A 20,177-nucleotide genomic window follows, 5' to 3' on the forward strand; every position below is an offset into this window, starting at 1 on the left:
CGAGAAGGCCTTTGATTCACTGGAGTGGTTCTTCTTTCCTTTTCCTATGCACAGGATGGGAATGCCCAAGGTATTCATTAATGTTACTGCACTCCTATATCGTAGCCCGATGGTCAGGATATGCCTAAATGACACCATATCTCTCTCTCTGTCTCTCTCTCGGGGCACCAGACAAGGTTGTCGGTTCTCGCCGCTTCTTCCCCCTCATCAGGCATTTTCAGGAGCGACACCTGCAGAGAAGACTCCAGTTTCGCAGGCTTGGGGATCAATTGCCACAAATCAGTTATATTTCCCCTCACCACGAGCACTACACAATGTTCAGTTCAGTTCTTTATTTATTTCAATGGTTAAAAACCATCATAAAAAATGCATATCATTACATAACCACATAAAATCATACTGAACATCAGAATTAAAAGCGAGTTTAAAAAGAGTTTTGTTGTTATTATATACAGACATAAAGCATAAGAGGGAGCAGCAAATTTCATTTCATCTCATTTCATCCACCATCAATCCCTTGTATTTCTTAATTTGACCACAATTTTTAGAAAGCTCATAATAGCACACAAGGTACGCATCTCAGTTGCTCTTTGTAGAAATAGTAAAGCAGGTTTGGCATGGTTAATTTTTGATTCCTTTAAAATGTCCACCAGGAATCTCCGACGCGGGATTTTATAAAACGAACAAAGTAATATAAAATGAAGGGTGTCCTGCGGAGACCTATTGTCGCAGCCGCAGGCACCCTTCTGCTCAACTGTTAGCGTAAAACCAGACGGGTAAGCTAGAATGTTATGCAACAAATTGAGCCTAAAACGAGTCATTAAAAATCTCTCATGTTGGCTGTATATTAAAAAGAGATACGGTTCCATGCCCATTTCATTACATACAAGCGAGTGTGCTACTACCGAGGATTTAGTAGAGTCAATGGAATTGTGAGTTTCCACTGGAATGGTTCGACGACTCAACAAAATATCTAAGAATACATATACATTTAGTAGCTGCCCAAATATTCAGACTAAATTTTGGCCAGGCTGTGCATAATCTGGATACACAGGTTGAAAAATGGTTGCACCTCCCACTTTTGATTGCAGGCTGCAGGCTGATTATCCTCCCAAAATTTCTTTCATTGTTTAATAATATTCCTATACCGCTTCCGAACAGCTTCTTCTCAACATTACACACTCACCTCATTAGACTTACCTGGTGAGGCAAGAGACCCAGGGCCCGTTGGGAGGTTATGACACTACCTTACGGTAGAGGCGGATTTGGGGCCCCTGATCTTCAATATTATTTAGTCACATAGTGCAGCTATGAGCACTCTTAGTTCCACCCTGATGCCAGAATCCCGTACCTACGACCAGAGACTGAATTATTCCTTCCCGACTCCCTCAACACGGTCCTGCCTCGGGGTCTCCCCGAGAACCCAAGGTCATACAAACTGTCTCGACCACTAGTTGGATGGATCAGAATTTTGAAGGCCATCATACTATACTCCCATGGGCTCCCGATCATTAACAAAAATTGGATCCCAATCACCGGCGAAAAACTTGTGCAAATACGACATAGGTAAACTTGGGAATTTGTTCTCGGGAGGGCAGGTTTTCTCCATCCCTGAGGAAGAGAAATTTAATGAGGTCAGTTTTATGGATATGTTCATTCTGAATACGGTATGTTCAGCGTTGAGGCCACTGCTACTGGAATTCCCACTTGAGCCTGAACCATTTGCACCACTCTCCATAGTTATTGAGTGCACTGGGGGAGAACATCTTACTTTCAAATTATATACAACATGTGCAGTCACCATTCCAGTAGACAATACCAAAATCCGGTAGAAATGGGAGATCGATCGGGGACACCCAATCCTAGATGACCAATGGACTGCATGCTGTATGCAGACAAAAGAAATATCTTTAAACAGCTGGCATAAACTGATACATTTTACATTTTTAAAGAGACTATATCTCATAAGATAGACCCGGACAGACCCTGCTATTATTTGAAATAAGGGGCTCCACGCGCTGACTTTGCACTTCTCACATGGAATTGTGTTCAAATTAAAACATACTGGGCAAAAATATTTCGAACATTGGGAGATATGGTGGAGATTGACATTACACCCAAGCCAGTGGTTGCACTGATGGGCTATTTGGTCAACTTTCCGAAGGGGATCCGGAACTTTATTGCCATGGGGTTATTGTTGGCTAAGAGAGAGATTGCAATCAAATGGGGGAAAAGTGAGCTCCAAAATTAAAGAGTTGGCTAAATAGCCTAACATATTGTAATACTAATAGCAAACTGTACATTGCCCAGGACTTCCCATCCTAAATACATTTGGGTCCCTCTAAAGAGCTACGTAGCTGCTTCACACTCCTTAGTTGCTTCACAACAGTAACATGGGATTATCCCAATGGGGGTGGGTTGATAAAAAATGTTCATCCTACGCTCTGTTGATCCAACAATCAATGACACACCTGAGACAAGAAGGTGCTTTACAGGATCTGATGCAGTCTGTAAGATGTGTTCAATTGGACTGAAATCTGCATTGGTTGTCTAGCAGGTCTGATAGTGGTGATGTACTTTCCAGATGTTTGTTCTCCAAACTAGGTTATGTACTACAAATGGCTCAAAAACGGAGATAATGCTGATGGGGATAAAAGTCCCTCACTCCCCCGGTCTGCCTGGCCTAGCTGTCTGGGATCCCCTCCCAAACCCAAGGCTGAGATCAAGAGCCTGGGTATTTGATTGGAGCAAGATCTTTCCTTCAGGACCCAGGCTACCAAACTAGCTGGTGTCTGTTTCGGCCTTCTCCGATCGGTGCGCAAAGTGCTGCCTCTGCTTCTATTTCTATCCCGGAAGCTTTTGATCCAGGGCCTGATTATAACTAGATTAGATTTCAGTAATGCAATCTATCTGGGTTCCCCTGAGATCACTCTGAACAAACTTCAGCAAGTTCAGAATGCGGCGGCACGAATGCTCCACACATCCCCATGTCACGATCAGCCAAACCTGCATTGAGGGCGCTGCACTGGTTGCCAGCGCGAGAAAGGGTACAATTTAAATCTCTCTGCTTTGCACACAAAATCTTGCAAGGCATAGGCCCTCCTGCCCTCCAAAAGCTGGTGACCCCGTATAAAGCAAGTAGAACACTACGCTCAGACCAACAACATTTACTCGTGGTCCCCAGGGTCAAAAAGGCCCACTCAGGAGGGAGGAGATTCTCCGTAAAGGTTGCAACCCTTTGGAACTCACTCCCCCTAGGTTTACGCTCGGAGCCATGCCTTCTGCGTTTTTGTAAACAACTGAAAACTTTTCTCTTCTGCTAAATCGCTGTGCCTCTCTTTCCTTTAATCTGTTACTCTGTTTGGTGAAGCGCTGGGATGCTCCAGGGTAACCACGCGCTGTACAAAACAGTTTAATAATAATAATAATAATTTTAAGAACCTTTGCAGCCAAAGGGGCTTGGAAATAAATGTAGGAAAAAACTAAATATATGGTCCTAAACTCCTACCACGCTACAAACTCCAGTCCCAAGCTCAAAGGGTTCCCCCTGGAACATCTGCCCATTTTTGAATACTTAGACTAACCCTCACAGAACAGCTAGATTGGCGGTGCCATATTAAAAGGTGTAGGCTTAAACTGGAGCAATTCCCTCAGGAGCTGGCCAAAGTGCAATGAGAATCCCACTGTCTCCCAATTTCACCAGCAATCCAAATATACCAACATCAGCTTTTTATGGGGTGGAGCAGCTTTTTATCGGGTGGAGCTTTGGAGTCACAAGAATATGGCCAAAATGGTAATAGTGGGCAGTCGATTTTTATGACAGCTGACGGGTGTAGCAATTAGTAACCCCCTGCTTACTCTTAGGCTAGAGATAGGGCTCAGGTGCATCTCTAATGTGGCTGGAGTGAGACCAATCCAATATTGGAAATGCACTTGGGCTGCCTCTGAGATCCACTCCTATCGTGAGGTTCTTGTTTCAGAATGCATACCCTGGGTCAAGTATGTTAGAGAGACGCTGTGGAAGATAGGGTGTGGGATCCTATTGGATGACCTGCAGGAAACTATCACAATCAATAAATTAATTTTGAAGCAAAACTATTGGTCGAATAAATGGATTCAATTGCAGGCCCAACCTCCATTCAGCACCCTGACCAATTTCTTTCTACAGATGAAGGATTAATTGAAGTTAGAATAGTTTTTTGGTGAGAATGAACCTCCAACAACCAGGAAGTTATAGCTCCAATTTTGTTACAGTACACTACCGCTTCCCTCATTCACCGCCAAATGGGCCAGCACTCCTGAGTCAGCCAGATGGGCTAGCCCCTGTTGTATGTTTATTAAGGAAATTGAAGAGCCCTTTTGTTCTTCTGCCCAGCCTACTTGAAAACAAATGAGAAAATGTTTAGTTCATGATTGTTGAAATTTACAAAGCAGGAAATTTGCTGAGGCCTTTCAAATTTTTAAATCAGAAGTGAGGCAATCTTTGGTTTTTGCTGTATCATGATATTTGTTAATTGTGGGGAGGATTAGGCAAAAGCAGAGTCAGCAACCAATACCCCAATACATATGAGGCACTGGGCCCCCTTGATTTCTACAGTATTCTAATTACTAGAGGAGGCCGGAGTGTATTGATCTTATGGTCATGACTTACATTGGACAAATATTTGGAATTATTTTAATATTTGTTTTACTATTCTATTTATCTAACCAAAGGCACTTTCGCTTTTGTCAATTTTTCAGGAATGCATATTTTAACAATATTTTATGGTAGACTGCTGGAACAATGATCAGGAATTTCTACTCTGACCATCTTAAGCTATTACATGTTGACCTAAGGCTACAATAATTTGTTACCAGCTTAGATTTTACTGATGGCATAACAGACCCTTTTCTATTCAATTTTCCAGGTCTTTCGGTGAGGTTTCTTAGGGTTGTCAGGAATATGCCTAGGTACCTAAGGATGTAATATTTTGTTCACTCGTATTATTCAATTGATCTCTTCTGATTTTTAAATTAAAGAGTTTAGCTTGCATTCCATTATATATTTAATACTTGAAATCTGCACTTTTATGGTTCAACAAACCGAAATAAAGTTACTTGCTATTGCTAAGCCCTACTCGCTTAAAAAATAGACAGGGTTTAGCGTGGGATAAATAGCACCCATTTCAAATTGGAGATATGAAGGAGAAATGCTTTCATTTCTCCTTTCTTTTCTGGCTTGGGATGTGTGCTGTACTGTACAGCACACATACAAAGTGGGAAAATGTATTTGAAACTGCTGCACTGCGCTCCATGAGAAAATCATGAATCTGACCCTGCTTCCTGCCGTAAAACACGACGACAGGGAGCAGGATAGCAAGAGGTGCCGCTTGAGTACCTATTCATGCAGTGGGCCATTTAACTCGTTTTTTGAAACGTTAAATCTTACTGTTTTTAAATTGTTCTTTTCATCTGTCAGTCTCAGAGGGTATTTTACATATTGCTTAGTGTATTTACCTGGGAGGAGAGTGTCTTCCACAGAAGCTCCTCGCCGCAGCAAAGAGTGCTCAGAAGCCATAGAGCATTGCCAGAAAGTGTGGTAGAGAGGTAGTGTTAGTCTGCGCTGGACCGGGCCCAGGGGCCAGGGACCCTGCCCAATCACAGTGCACACATTACTCCAAGGATCAGCTACTAACGCTTGGACAGACCTGGGTACCATGCTGGGATATGGGGAGGTTACTGGAATGCCATGTCGATGGGTCACTGGTATGCAAACACTGCAAAGATTTGATAAATACCAGCGGTCATAGTAATCCAGCCAGCCAGAAGCCATTATTGGATAATATTTACTTGACCCTCAGCTTAAGTAACTGTCGCTCACTCCCTAAGCATAAAATACAAAATTGTCTGCTACTGGAGAAGAGCAGCTATGTTGCTCTATTTATCAATGAATCTTGCTTAATGATAACTCTGTCCCAGACATTCTGATGGCTCTGCCCCCTGGGGTCAACATCCATAGACTTGACCGCACTGGAAAGGTGGGAAGTGGTGATTTTGATCAAAGAGGAGTTTAAGTGTATCCTTTATTCCCTCCCCATTCTGGACTTCGAATGTGGTCAATTTACCATCACTTTCTCACCAACCAAAACCTTCTCTGGGCTGCCAATTTATAGGCCCCCAGACCCCTAGGCTGAGTTTATATACGGATTTATAGATACAGTGTCTAGTTTATTGAACTATTCAGTTTGGTGAAATCTTTTACCATGATAACACAAGACTGCTTCCCACTCCAAGCCTCAAAGGAAAAACGCAACGCATTAGCCACCTACTTTCATATGAAGGTTGTAGATATCTATGGCTCCCTTCATTCAAAGTTTAACACCACAACAAGCCAAGAAAAAGACCAACTGCTGACCTCCTCAACTCCTGCATTAACCCATTTTCTTTTTCTGGGTAAGGATATGGCTGACACGTTCATGGGGGAGATCAGATCAGACTCGGCCTCCCCACACATACTTGCCAAGGCCACGGAGGCTCTTTTGCCGTCAATAGTGACTACTCTAAATCTCTCTTTACAGACAGGCAGAGTTCCTACAGCATGGAACCAGGCAATAATAAACCCTTTAGTAAAGAAACCAAATCTAGATGCTGCTTTACCGGAGGATTTTCGACCAATATCACTTCTTCCATTTAATAGCAGCAAATTATTGAAGAAATATGTTAACAGGATCCTGTCACAATTTCTGGAAGGCCACCCTCGGCTACCCCATACACAGATGGAGTTCTGCCCTCAGCATAGCATGGAATATGCATCACTAGCAGTATCCGAAGAACTTAAAATGACCCTTGATCATTAGGTTCAACCACAATACTATTTCTAGATTTAAGCGCAGCATTTGATACGGTTGATTATGCCATTCCAGCTAACAGAATCCAAGAAATGGGCATTCAGGGCAAAGCACTTGGTTAGGTTCCTTCTTGGAGGAGAGATCATTCCAAGTTATGGAAGCCAACCTCTTCTCAGACAAAATGCTGCTGGCATGCAGTCTGCCACAGGCTCGTCCCAAAGCCCTATGTTGTTTAACATTTATATGTGGCCATTGGCTGACATAGTTCAGAATATGGCATTTCTATGATTTCATACGCTACGACACCCAGTTGATGGTTTCACTTAATTCCAGGATCAATGGTGAATCGAGTCCGTTGGTGCCTTGTCTTGAAAATGTGTTGAAAAGGTTGACAGGGAGCTGTCTGAAACTGAACGGGGACAAAACTGAACTGATGATCCTCAGAAATTCAGGAGTACCCCATTCTCTATCAAGTTGGCCAAGCTGCTTAGGAATGGCTCCAGTCTGAGTACTGCTAATAAAAATCTCGGCTTCGAGATGGATAAGGAGCTGACCATGGAGACCGAAGCAAATAAAGTGGCAGGTGCTTGCTTTGGGTTGCTCAGAATGCTCCACAAGATCCTCGAGCTGCATCCTCCGCAGCTGAGAAAAATGGTTATACATTCTCTAGTCACATCACGTTTGGATTATGGCAACTCACTCTTACTAGGTGCACCTAAATATGTTATCAAGAAGTTACAGGTTGTCCAGAACGCAGCGGTCAGACTGCTGTGTCAAACCCCAATTCAGGAATCAGTGAGAAAGTATCGTGGAAACTTACATTGGCTCCCGATTGAGGCGAGAGTCAAATTCAAAGCACTATGCCTAACACACAGAGCCACAAATAATAAGGGACCTAGCAAGATCAGAAATCTGGTAGGTTTCTACCTCACCAACAGATGCCTGAGGTCCAGCACTGAGCACCTGTTAAAAACTACCAGAATAAAAGTGGCCAGATGGGGTGGAAGATCCGTTTCCCACCTGGCACCCAAGCTATGGCGTTCACATCTGCTCGAGGTAAGATTCATAGCTTCAGTAGCAGCCGACAGGAAAGAATTGGAGACGTGGCTGTCCCACGAGTTCGGCTAATCTGCGCACCTCCTGCTTCTACTGTGTTTTATGCCTAGCGCTGGGAAGCCTTTGGGGAGCCATGCGCTCTACAAACTCCCATAACATAACATAGTGTTACAAATTTGCACCATTACCAACGTAATTTATGAGCACTATCCATTATGAGCTACCAATGTTTCTGTAGATGCCTCTGGTGATTAATTGTATCACATAGAACGGTATAATTCACAATTACCAACACTGTATCAGTGCTTTATGCGCAAGATGATACAATGTGTAGTGATGGCTCAGGCCCACTTATGTTATGTGCAGCCAATATTTCTCATACTTTGCAATATATTTTGTAAAATATCACAATAAAACATCCTATGCAACCTTTCAAGGTAACAAAACTTGCCGTCATACCATCATTTATGACACTGGAACCAACAACTTATTTTAAAAAGGCTAAGATGCTTGCTGAATAGTATTCACGCCTTTGCATTATTGATATTGCAAGGAAAAAAGACACATTTCAGGAATACATTTGGTATCTTCAGCTAAGCAGATTGCAATGTTTACTGGCACCTAATATGAATTTTTGGATGCATGACCAGAAACCGTTTCCTAGAATGAGAATAAACATTATTTCTAGAAATATCTACAGTTCTTATGAAAACAGGGAAACAAAATGTGCCCTTTTACTGGTATTTAGGTAGGGCAACCCTACCAGGACAAAAACACGGCGCTGGACAACAAAGAACATTAATGCAACATGACACTAGATTGTGTACATGAAGTGGGAATTTACACACTGGAAATGGATTTTGAAATATAAAATTGTACTAAATTTCAGATATTTGCAATTTTAGCCATATTAAATAATTTGGCAAGAGTCTCACAATTTTCTTTAAGTGCCAAGACCTGATTGTATCCCCCCAACACTTTAAAAAATGGTCTGTTTATGGACTAGACTTATCCACTCCAGCCAAGCCTTATTGATTGTTTCAAGCTTATGTACTGCCATTGAAATCAGTTTAACGACTGCATGAGAAGGTGACAATAAAAATAAATGTCCTTTTGGTCAATTACTACCAGGGAGAAATGTTTACAGTTTTCCAAAAACAATGGGATTACACAGAAATGTTATTTAGACTCATATGGGAGGAGAGACACAGTCTAGATTACTGTGGTGTCCTGGGCTAAGGTTGGCCTAGGGCCTAGAAATTAGTATTGCAGGACACTCGTGCTACGTTTGTGGCTAGTAGCTAACTGACCACGCCCAGGGCCCTGGGCTCTTTATTAACAGGGGGACGTTCACGCTCACGTATGGGCTCTACCAAAGCCCTTCACGCCTGAGGGGCGAAGCATGCAGAGGCAGTGGGAGGGGGCGTGTGCTGCAGTGGTACACCCCACTGGCAGCAACACTACATTCCTCCTTTACCTAGGGATAAAAGAAAAGGAACAGGAAAACACCACACAAAAGTTCAATAGTCTATCAGGTCAGCAAACATGCTGTGAGGGTTGGTTGCGGAATGCAAACACGTTCACCAAATGTCTCTGGCTCAGTCTCTGCTCAAATGTTGGCAAATATAACATTTCAAAAATCAAAAACAGAACAGTCTTACTTTGATCTCGGCGGGGTCAGCCATCTTGATCAGCTCAACGCCAGCACTGTGCCACAAAGTCACGATACCTCTGGGAAGGCTGCGGACACGGACGCAGGCTGTATCTTGTTTGGCTTCGGCCTTCTCCTGTAGCTGGGGGTGGCTCTTCTGTGTTCCTGTTGTCGTTGACGTTGGACTCGTCCTCTGTTCTCTCCGTGGTTTGGATGCTCGGGGTGGTGTCTTCGGCTCAATCCGTTGCGGCGTCTGCTTCATCCGGTCCTGATGGTCGCATCTGGGGGGTTGGTTGCCACTCGTCCTGGTCAGGGTCAGGGTCTGGTACTTGCTTGAAAAACGAGATGTTTCTTGTAACAGACTCCCCATTCCTGACCATGGTTCCATTGATCTCTGTCACAGTCCATGGGTTTAACTCGAAGGGCAGACGGAACTTTCCTCCGGGGTGGCGGTCTTTCACTAGAACCTTGTCTCCGTCTTGTATCGGGCTGTCCGATGCTCTTCTCCGCCTGGATGCTTCTTGGTTGGTTCTGGTGCGTTGCTCCATGGACCTGTTCCTCGGGTTTGGGGCGAGCTCCCATGCTGGGTGATGCGGGATGGTGTCGGCCATGACTCGATTGAATGAGAGTCGGCTCGGGGAGACTCCTGTGGTGCAATGTGGGGTCAGGCGGTACTCTCGGAGGAATTGGTAGATGGCCAGCTCCAGGCACTGGCCATCAGCAATTGCAATTTGTATTGTTTTGTTCAATGTTCTCATTAGTCTCTCGACCTCTCCATTGGCCTGAGGCCACCTTGGTGTGATTCGTCTGTGTTTCACGCTTTGGCTCTGGAGATATTCTGTGAATTCGTTGCCGTTGAATGGCGGACCGTTGTCGGTACGGACTTCCTTCATGAGCCCATGGGTGGCAATTATCTTTTCAAATTTTGGTATCACTTCTGAGGCTGCTGTCGACGATACAATTTCTACTTCCGGGTAGCGGGAGAAATCGTCCACCACAACGAGCATGTACTTGCCCCCAGGGAGGCTGCCGAAGTCTGCACTCACCCGCACCCACGGGGACGTGGGGCCTTCTTCGGTTGCCACGGGCGCCGGAGGGTTAGGAAGGCTTGTCGCAAGACATACCGGACACCTATGGACTACTTCTTCAACTGCTCTGTCAAGCCCGGGGAACCACACCTTGCTCCGGAGCCTGCTTTTGGATTTGACGATCCCTTGGTGTGATCCGTGTGCCAGCAAGGCGGCTTGTTGGGTCAGGCTGCTGGGTAGTACCAGGCGGGGGCCTCTCAGGAGACATCCTTCCATGGAGACTGACAGTTCATGTCGGATCTGGTACAGGGCCTTCAGGATGGCTTGGGCATCAGAGGTGCGAAAGGACGCAGGGCTCTGGAGCGCCTTCCAGTCCCCGCACTCCACGGCATGGATCGCAATCTGGAGGCAGTCATCGTCCTTAGTGGCTCTGGAAACTTCTTCTAGGGACATGGGACGTGGCTTTGACCTCTCGATGATTAGCCGAACGTACTCCTCTGTGGCTGCTGCTTCGGCGGCTTCCGCGTCGGTGACAGGTCGGGCGTGTCTGGACAGGTAATCGGCAGGATTGCGTGTGCCGGGCCGGTATTCCACAGAGAACTGGAACTCTTGCAGCTGCAACACCCACTTTTCTATCCTCGGGGGTGGGTGGGAGGAAGAGCCTTGGAAGAGTGGTATGAGGGGTTTGTGGTCGGTAATTACTGAGAAAGGGTGGCCATAGAGGTAAATGTGGAAATGGCGGCACCCCCACAGAATGGCAATGGCCTCCCGCTCAATTTGGGAGTAGCGTTGTTCGGTAGGTGTGAGGGTACGGCTGGCGTATGCCACGGGGGCCCATTCTCCACATGACTGCCGTTGTGACAGGACGGCTCCCAGACCGGTGGAGCTGGCATCCACTAGCAGTTGTGACTCGTTCCTTGGGTTGAAATACGCCAGTGTTGTGTCAGCTGACAGGGCTGCTTTCGTGTTCATGAAGGATTCTTGTTGCTCCGGGCCCCATTTCCAGGTGGCGTTTGACTTAGTGAGGTCGCGGAGTGGTCCCGTCAGGTCAGACAGGTCCTTTATGAAACGCCCGCAGTATGTCACCATGCCCAAGAAGCTGCGGACAGCTGTTATGGAGGTAGGCGCCGGCGTGTTGTTGATGTCTCTTACTTTCTCCGGGTCAGGTCCCACTCCTTGGTCGGAGAACTTGTATCCGAAGAAACTTATGTCCTTGCGCAAGAATTCGCATTTGTCCTTGTGGAGCGTCAGCCCTCTCTCTTTTAGACGGTTGAAGACAGCTTGGAGCCGTCTGATGTGTTCTTCCAGAGTTGGAGCATGCACCAGAATATCGTCGCTCACATTCAGTACTCCGTCGAGGCCTTGGAGGACGTTGTGGATGATATTTTGAAACACCTCGGCGGCGCTTGAGATACCGAAGTTGAGCCTCGTGTACCTCCACAGGCCGGCGTGTGTGGAGAAGGTCGTGATTGGGCGCGAGTCCGGGTGCAGCGGGATTTGATGGTACCCCGACCTCAGGTCCATCTTGGAGAACCACTTGGATCCTGCGAGCTCCCCGATGATGTCATCGATGGTCGGCGTCAGATGACGTTCTCTTTTGATGGCCAGGTTGGGGAGGCGCATATCCACGCATATCCTTACTGCTTCAGGTTGCTTCGGCTTCTTGGCCACGACAATGGGGGATACCCACGGGGTGGGTCCAGTCACCCGCTCGATGATTCCGGCTTGCTCTAACATCTTAAGTTCGGCTTCCACTTTGGGTCGGAGGTGGAATGCAATCCGCCTGTGTCTGAGGGCTACAGGGGCCACTGACTGGTCGATATGGAGTCGGACGGGAGGGCCTCGTAGACATCCAATGCCTTCGAACAATGAGGAGTGTTCTGCGACCAGGTGATCTAGACCTTGAGCTTGTACAGTTAGGGCAAAGTGAATGAGTCCAAGTTCACGTGCGGTCTTGCAGCCGAGGAGGAATCCTGATCTTTCTTGGGATACATAGATTTTTGTCTGCAGCTGCGTGGAGTTGTGAGACACGGTTGTTCGGAACACACCGCACAGGCGCAATGGGCGCCGGGTCCCGTAGGCGAACACTTGCACTCTGGTGGGGTGAAGCGTGGGGGCATCCTCCAGGCACTGGTACACACTGGCAGCCATGAGGTTTATCGTCGCACCGGTGTCGATGAGGGCTCTGATTGCTTGGCTGTAGACATGGACGGTGCACATTGGTTCGTTTGATGACGTGGCCGCCAGGGTGTTGAGCATGCGTACTACGTGGACCGACGCGGCGTCTTCCTCATCGTCGTCCATGTCACTGCTGTTTGATGTGTTTGGTAGTGGCGCCACCTGTCGCGCTTTCCTGTGCGGGCCGCTTTGCTTCTTTCGCTGCGATGACAAACAGACGCTTGCAAAGTGGTTGGCCTTCCCACACGCGCTGCAGATTTTACCTTGGGCAGGGCAGGCGCCTTTGTGCGGGGCGGCACCTCCGCACCAAATGCATGACCGGTCGCTGGAGGACTGGGGCTGATGAGGTTGGTTCTTCTTCTGAGGCCTCGTCCGGTTGTCTGGACGTTGTGACTTGACCGCGCACACTGGCTCAGTCTTGACCTTGACTGCTGGGCCTGGCTCCATGTGGGCTGCTCAAGCCTTGGAGAGCTCTTTAGAGCGTCCTAAAGCGAGGATGTCGCGCATGGACATGGCGTCCGTTTCTAGCACTCTCTCTCTCAGCTTCAGAGAGGAACACCCCTGTATGAATTGGGCGCGAATTTCGTCTTCCGCGTCCGGGAGCCTGCACGTGCTGGCTAGTTTCTTTAGGCGCGCGTAGAATACATCAACTGACTCTTCAGGGAGCTGGCGAGCTTGTCGTAGCAGGAAGCATTCATAATCCGCGCTAGTAAAAGGTTCGAAATATCTTGTAATGGCGTCTCGCAGGGTGGCGTAGGTGTGTAGTGGGTCTCCCTCTGTGATGTCCTTGGAGATGTCGTGAATAGCTTCTCCTCCTAGGTGTAGCAACATGGCGCGACGCCGCGCCACTGCGATGTCCGCTGCGATAAAGTAGTTTTCCAAGCGTTCGACCCACTTGCGCCACCGTGTAGCCTGTGAGGGGGGCGTCCCTGTGATGGAGAAGGGCTCCAGGGGGGGTACATTGGCCATGGCGGCTGAAGCAGGGTTCTGTGGGACGTCCGGGCACTTCTAGCAGGCAGGGTAGAGGCTGTGTGGCTTCCACAATACTGTGGGGTGGAGTTCAGGAGTCAGCAGAACGCCTGGGCGCTCCTTGCAGGCAGGGGGGGACTGTGTGGTATCCACAATACAGTGGGATGAAAACCGGCCCTTTGTAGACGCACCCTGGCGCTGGTCCGCTGGAAGCGTGAGGGTTAATAGGGTCCGCGGGGCCGAGGACACACGAGATGCGTGAGGAAACGCAGTGCCGTCGGAAGCGTGTGGCTTGGTGCACGCTGCGCATGCGCGGGACCACCGGGGGTTTCGCGCTGGGCCGGCGTCTCCAGGGGGTGTGAAAGCCGTGGCGCTGGGGCTGCCGGAGCCTACAGGGCACACCGCTGCAGGTACCTGGGGGTGACTCTCCAGTCACGTCGACGAGGGCGGCTGCTGGACGGCTCCGGAGGCAGGCGGGAGCCAGGCAGGAATGCCGGAGGGCAGCGCGGGCTGCTGCACACACGCAGGCGGGCCGCTTCCACTGCAAGGCGGACTGGGTGAGTCTGGGCGGCGCGGCTGGGCAGGTGATCCTGGGCGCCGGGGCAGAGTGCCGTGAGCGGGGGCCGCTCGTGGTTGGGCTGCAGGGCAGCGGGGGCGCCGACGACAGGGAGCGCTGGTGTAGGGCACGCGGTGGGGGCTGATGAGACCACCGCCTCGTCGCCAATGTGGTGTCCTGGGCTAAGGTTGGCCTAGGGCCTAGAAATTAGTATTGCAGGACACTCGTGCTACGTTTGTGGCTAGTAGCTAACTGACCACGCCCAGGGCCCTGGGCTCTTTATTAACAGGGGGACGTTCACGCTCACGTATGGGCTCTACCAAAGCCCTTCACGCCTGAGGGGCGAAGCCTGCAGAGGCAGTGGGCGGGGGCGTGTGCTGCAGTGGTACACCCCACTGGCAGCAACACTACAATTACCATCAAACAAAAGGTTAAAGCAACATTCCGAAAAATTGAGTAAAAGGTAGACTAACCTCCACTGCTACTTCACTGGATGTCACAGACTGAGGGAGATAATGAACATCAGCGAAGAATCCTCATTCACAAAGTCAGGCTCACATCATATTTGAAGTTGTGGGGAGAACCTCTTTTATGGGGTAGCCACCCACGTGGGGCCGGTATAATACATTGCTTCCTGCTGGGTGCATGTCACTTGCACGTTCATGTCAGAGATTATGCTTCTGATGGTGCAATTTTGTTCTGTAGTTTGTATCAAGATGTCAGATTTCCTTTGGTTAGCTTGTGCAAATAAAATGTTTGCTCAATGGCAATGTATATCGGCTCAAAAGGCTGGGGAGAGTCTACAGTGTTCGTGCTTAGAACCTGATAAATGGTACAAGCAGAAATGTCAGGTTATTGTCATTTGCATGGGATTAAAGGTCGGAGTAGAATTGGGTGCCAACACTGACAGGTACATTGACATTAAACAGTAGCAATTCGGAAAAGTGTCTTTCGATCTCATTCATGCCTCTCACTGTCATGCCTTTAAAGATTTGATAGATATTCCACAGAGGCTTGTCATTCCAAACTTTAAAGGAGAATAAAATGCCTCCTAGAACGATCCTCTTTTAGATCCGTAGACAAACGTCTACCTCTGCATAAGTAAGAAGACTTTCTAGGTATTCTAATGTTACTACTGCACATAAAGTGGCCAGCTGCAGGGCACTAAATAGTGTACATTCAAAACTATAGAGGTGCTTGTCGTCATCTTTGATGTAATGTAATGATCTTTCGAGCATAAGAAAAGGTCATTTTTCATGTGATTTCTCAGAGTCTCTGGCTTTAGCATGGTAGTATATTACTACTGTTAATAATTTGTTTTTTCATCTAAGATTAGGCAGACTGACTTTGCTCTCATCTAGAATGAATGTGATCGTGTTTCTTCCTTTCCCTCTCACCTGTCTGGGACGTGCTGGGCTTGATGCCTGAGCTCACTCTTGGGGAGCTCAGGATCACTAATGTGCTACAGGTGTGGCCCTGGTTCTGCCTTGCCTAACTCCCCTTCCTGCTCCTGCCAAGCCTCCATCCACCCTTCAGCTCTTTCCTCCACTCTGTGGCTCAGCTGGGGGTTCTATCCTGGGAATCGCAGCAGTGACAGCACTCCCCTATCATTTGGCAAAGGAAAATGCTCAGACCTCCCTCATGGCTGGCATCAGGCTGCCCCTTGTGCTACGCGACTCCCTGGCCCTGTGCATTCTAATCCAACACCACAATCGCAGCCTCATAGCTCCACCAGCATGTAGGCTTTCGCTGGAGTATCTGGGAACATGGGGTGGGTGGTATGGGTCACCGGGATCAATTACAGAGACCATAGGACCGCTTGCTAATGATAGTAAATAGGGGGACCAGTGTTGTGGGACCAGTGTTGTTGTGAAATTGCACGTGTACCATCAACAAATTTTATACTTGGCTTGCTTTTGGTAGCTGTGCAAGAAAGGCTAATTACGTTGTTTTAGGTGTTTTTTAAGAATACACCAACCTAAGAAAACAACAAGATGGTTAAACAAATACAAAAAACATAATGATCTAAGTCAAGTTTACTTAGAAGAGAATTATTTCGACATCCATCACAAAAATGAAAAACAAAATGGAAAATTGCCTACAAATAATATCATCATAATCATTCATTTATTGCCTTGTCCTCAGTCCTAACAAATTAAAAAAACAAATTCAGAAACTTAATACACAAATCTAACATAGATTCTTGAAAACCACGAGCGGAACAAAGTACAATATGTACACTGAGAAGTTAAGTTAAGCACAAAATTATCAGTCTATATACTGTAATGTTTAGGGATGCTGAACTTAACAAACTTTTTTCCATCCTGTAAGTAAATCGGGCTGCTTACAAATAAAAGAAATTAAATGCAATCGCAAACATTGTGGCCTGCTCACCCTTGCAGACCATCATGCCTGTGATTGTATCAAATTAAAGCTGGAAACAATTTGCAAACTACCAAATGCATATTAATGGGGTAGGTAAGAGTACGATCTATTCCTACCCAGAATTTTAAGAACTGACCACATTTTACATAGACCAGTTCACATAATTCAATACTGGTCGCAAAAAGACAGGCAACAAATTGTGACAATTTTTTGCTCAATATCTAATGATACATTAGGTCCCTAGTTAAACCTTCTTCACAATCTGAAGATAAAGTCCTAGTGCAAGTTAATGATTTAAAACATTATAATTAATAAAACAGTTGAGTCAGTCACATCAGCAAACCACAAACTAAGAAGTGAGGAACAGCGAGAAAGTGGATTATTAGTTGGGGTGGATGGTTGTCCTCCACAAGTAACAATAGCACTATTTTGCTCAGTCCAGTAAAGCTTTCAGTAATTTAAACCTGACCACAACCCCTGGTAGATATTGCCCAAGCAGTCAGGCTTGTTTTAAGAAATGTGTAAGGCATTTAAAGTACCAAACCAGTTACATATTCAAAAAATCCCACTCCAATTAATAAGAATAGAGTATACTTTAATGAACATTTGCGGCCATTCTCAAATTCGATCTGACCCTTTCCTCATGTAAATTATTGTATAGTTATTACAGTGGTTCTCCAGTTCAGAAAATTCTTCATTGGTGGAAATTCCTTCTCAGTTTTTGTCTCTAAGACATAACTTGTATTTGTGATGTGCACGTTCACTGCAAAGGGTATTTTGGCCCTGAATAGCAGATGTTTTTTGTTACCCAACTCAATGGTCCTCAGAAGGATGAAAGGCTGAGTGGACCCACCAGGAATTGTATAGGTAAACAACAACCTAGGCAGACAAAATACTTGTCACATAGATATTACAGGCGCAAGGGACCATTATCAAATTGAGGTGAAAATAGAATTTATTGGCAAAATACATCAAAAATTTATAAAATATTTCAAAATAATTTCAATAAGACACACATTTAATATAAATAGTTCAGAGACCTATAAGTAAATACAAAGCATGAAAGACAGTCACTATAAATAAAGCACAATTAAAAAACAAGAACCAAGATACAGAAGAAATGTTTGTGGCACAAAAGTAGTGAATCTCGACGCACGTTTCGGAGACCAGCGCCTTCTTCAGGACAAGCCACACAGTAACCTAAGTAATAATGAACATTATAAATTAAAACAAAATGAATACATTGCATAATAAGTTAAAATAAAAAACACAAATGACATGTACTAACTTCTAAATGACACATACTGTTATATTATAGCCAACATTTGTAGAACACCTCAAAGAAATGACATGGTAAATTTGGTCCAAAGCTTATCTATCCACAAGTTCATTATAAAAATAGATACAACAAAACATCGCATATTTATGTGCTCATTTCTCTTAAAACCATAGTGACCATGAATATGGGCCCTAAAATAAGAGTTTCCCATGTGACCACATAAGGTCAATTTAATTACTAATAAGACCGGGGTAGTCAGGAAATGAACGGATGGAAAAAATAAAATAAACATAATGTGGCAGTGCTGATTAAAATTGGTATTTGAAAAGACTAAATGTCGGTACGTCTATATCTAGAAGGTTACTTACTTAAGTCTGTAAAAAGTTGCCAAATCGTATTATTTTCAAGTAGGGAAAAGAGGATCTAGAAGAATTCTATTAGAGGTGAGGATAATCCCGACTTCTTTGTTACACTGTAGTAAAGAAATTGATACATTTTGAATATTTGGACTGTTAGATAGGCATCACAAACTCATACATAGCTCATCAATATTATCGATTGGTATACGGCTAAGGAGATATCCGACCTAGTTATTCTACCTATTTCATTGAAATCGGTGTTCCACATAAATAGTAAGGCATCTAATAGGCCTATATCACCGTAACCTAGGATGGTCTTAAGATGGAAATATATTTACCAATGTTTTTTGGGTAGAGACACCTACAGCAGGATATTGATAATGTTCTCGTCCGAAAACATAATCTATAAATAATAATGTCCCAGGATTACAATAAGAAATTCTACAGTAAAAACATGGTTACTATTCAACTATAACTGATGACATCATGTTACACACCTAAGGAAAATTGATGTTCCTTGAAATGCGAATAACGGCTGGGAGTCGTTACAATGTCTGTATTAGATTGAACATGCAACCACAAGTTCAAACAAAGGCTTATACAGTTTACGCATTAGCCCAGTAAACCACCTGACCCTGCTGGTCTCTTGTCCTTTCCGTTTAAGGAAAACAAAAACATAACACTTACCTCTTTTCATCCTACTCCATCATCATGATTATATCTGCCTTCAGTAATGGCACCAAGAGACCTATGGGGAAAAGTAACACTTAAATGAATTAATATATATTAAACATTGTTTTCCGACCCAGTAAAAGATAAAACACCGTTCACTTTTCACAGGGTTCAATTTCCCCTGTGGAAAATGTTCTGTTTTGTGGAACTTTCCTAGGGTGAATTGGACCCTAGGAGAGATGTCACATAACATTCGCCGTATAAACTACAGCTAGAAATCATTTCATCAATCCATTCACCCACCCATATAGCCACTCACATAGACACTCACTTTCCAATACAGTCACTCAGACAACCAATCATTTAACTAAACAAGTACTCAAACAGGCAATCAGTCACCCAAACTGCCACTTACACACAGTCTCTCACCCCCACACCAACTTACACAGACACTTAGTTGCCAATACAGCCACTCACATATCCACTAACAGACACATACAGCCACTTATACACACACTCACTCACCAATACAGACACTCACACACCCACTCACTGCAGAAAGGTGCCCTTCCTGCTAAAAACAGTCCTGCCAACAACACAGACACGCTTGCACCATGGTGCAAAGGAGCCTGCATTGGAGTTTTGCTCCAAATTGTGCACCAACGCAGGCTGATAAAACAGTACTGCACCGTATCTTGTAACTACACTGCATTCTTGCCCTTTTGAATTGGTGTAGGGTAGGGCAGCAAAATGACTTGCAGCTGCACTCTACGCAAATTCCTTGTAAATAAGCCTCTAAGTGTCTAGTAAGGCTGGGGGTAAAGGCAAGGCTTTTGAAGCCATGGTAGAAATTGGGGTTAAACAATCTGGAATCTGCCCTGTCTCTCTCATATGGATGTCAGCTGGCAACCTTCAGGACCAACAATTTCTCTAAACAAGTTTTATTTTTTTCATTATTGCTTACATTTTGCTAGTAGAAGGTAATTATTGCCTATATTGATGCTAATTATTTTTATCTGGCACCCTATTCCAATGAAACATTTCAACAGTAAATTGTTATTTTAGTGGCAATATATTGAGGCCAAAGGAGTCATTCCCAGTGTATTCCACTAGTGCTGTGTGATAGGGCAGTTCTTTGTTACTGGGACCACATTGAGAAATACGTCCCTCCCTAGCCCTAGAATATGCAGGGGTGGAATTTGTTCTAATCACAGAGT

The 20,177-nt window shown here is 45.5% G+C and overlaps 1 pseudogene; it reads right to left on the minus strand.

Annotated features, from left to right (window-relative positions):
- Positions 1 to 15,080: 15,080 nt before the first annotated feature.
- LOC147689067 (cyclin-Y-like protein 1-B pseudogene) lies at positions 15,081 to 15,790 on the minus strand (annotated as a pseudogene).
- Between the last annotated feature and the right edge of the window lie 4,387 nt (positions 15,791 to 20,177).

Source organism: Lissotriton vulgaris, chromosome 10 (genome assembly GCF_964263255.1).
Source record: "Lissotriton vulgaris chromosome 10, aLisVul1.2, whole genome shotgun sequence".
In the NCBI taxonomy this organism is placed as follows: Eukaryota; Metazoa; Chordata; class Amphibia; order Caudata; family Salamandridae; genus Lissotriton; species Lissotriton vulgaris.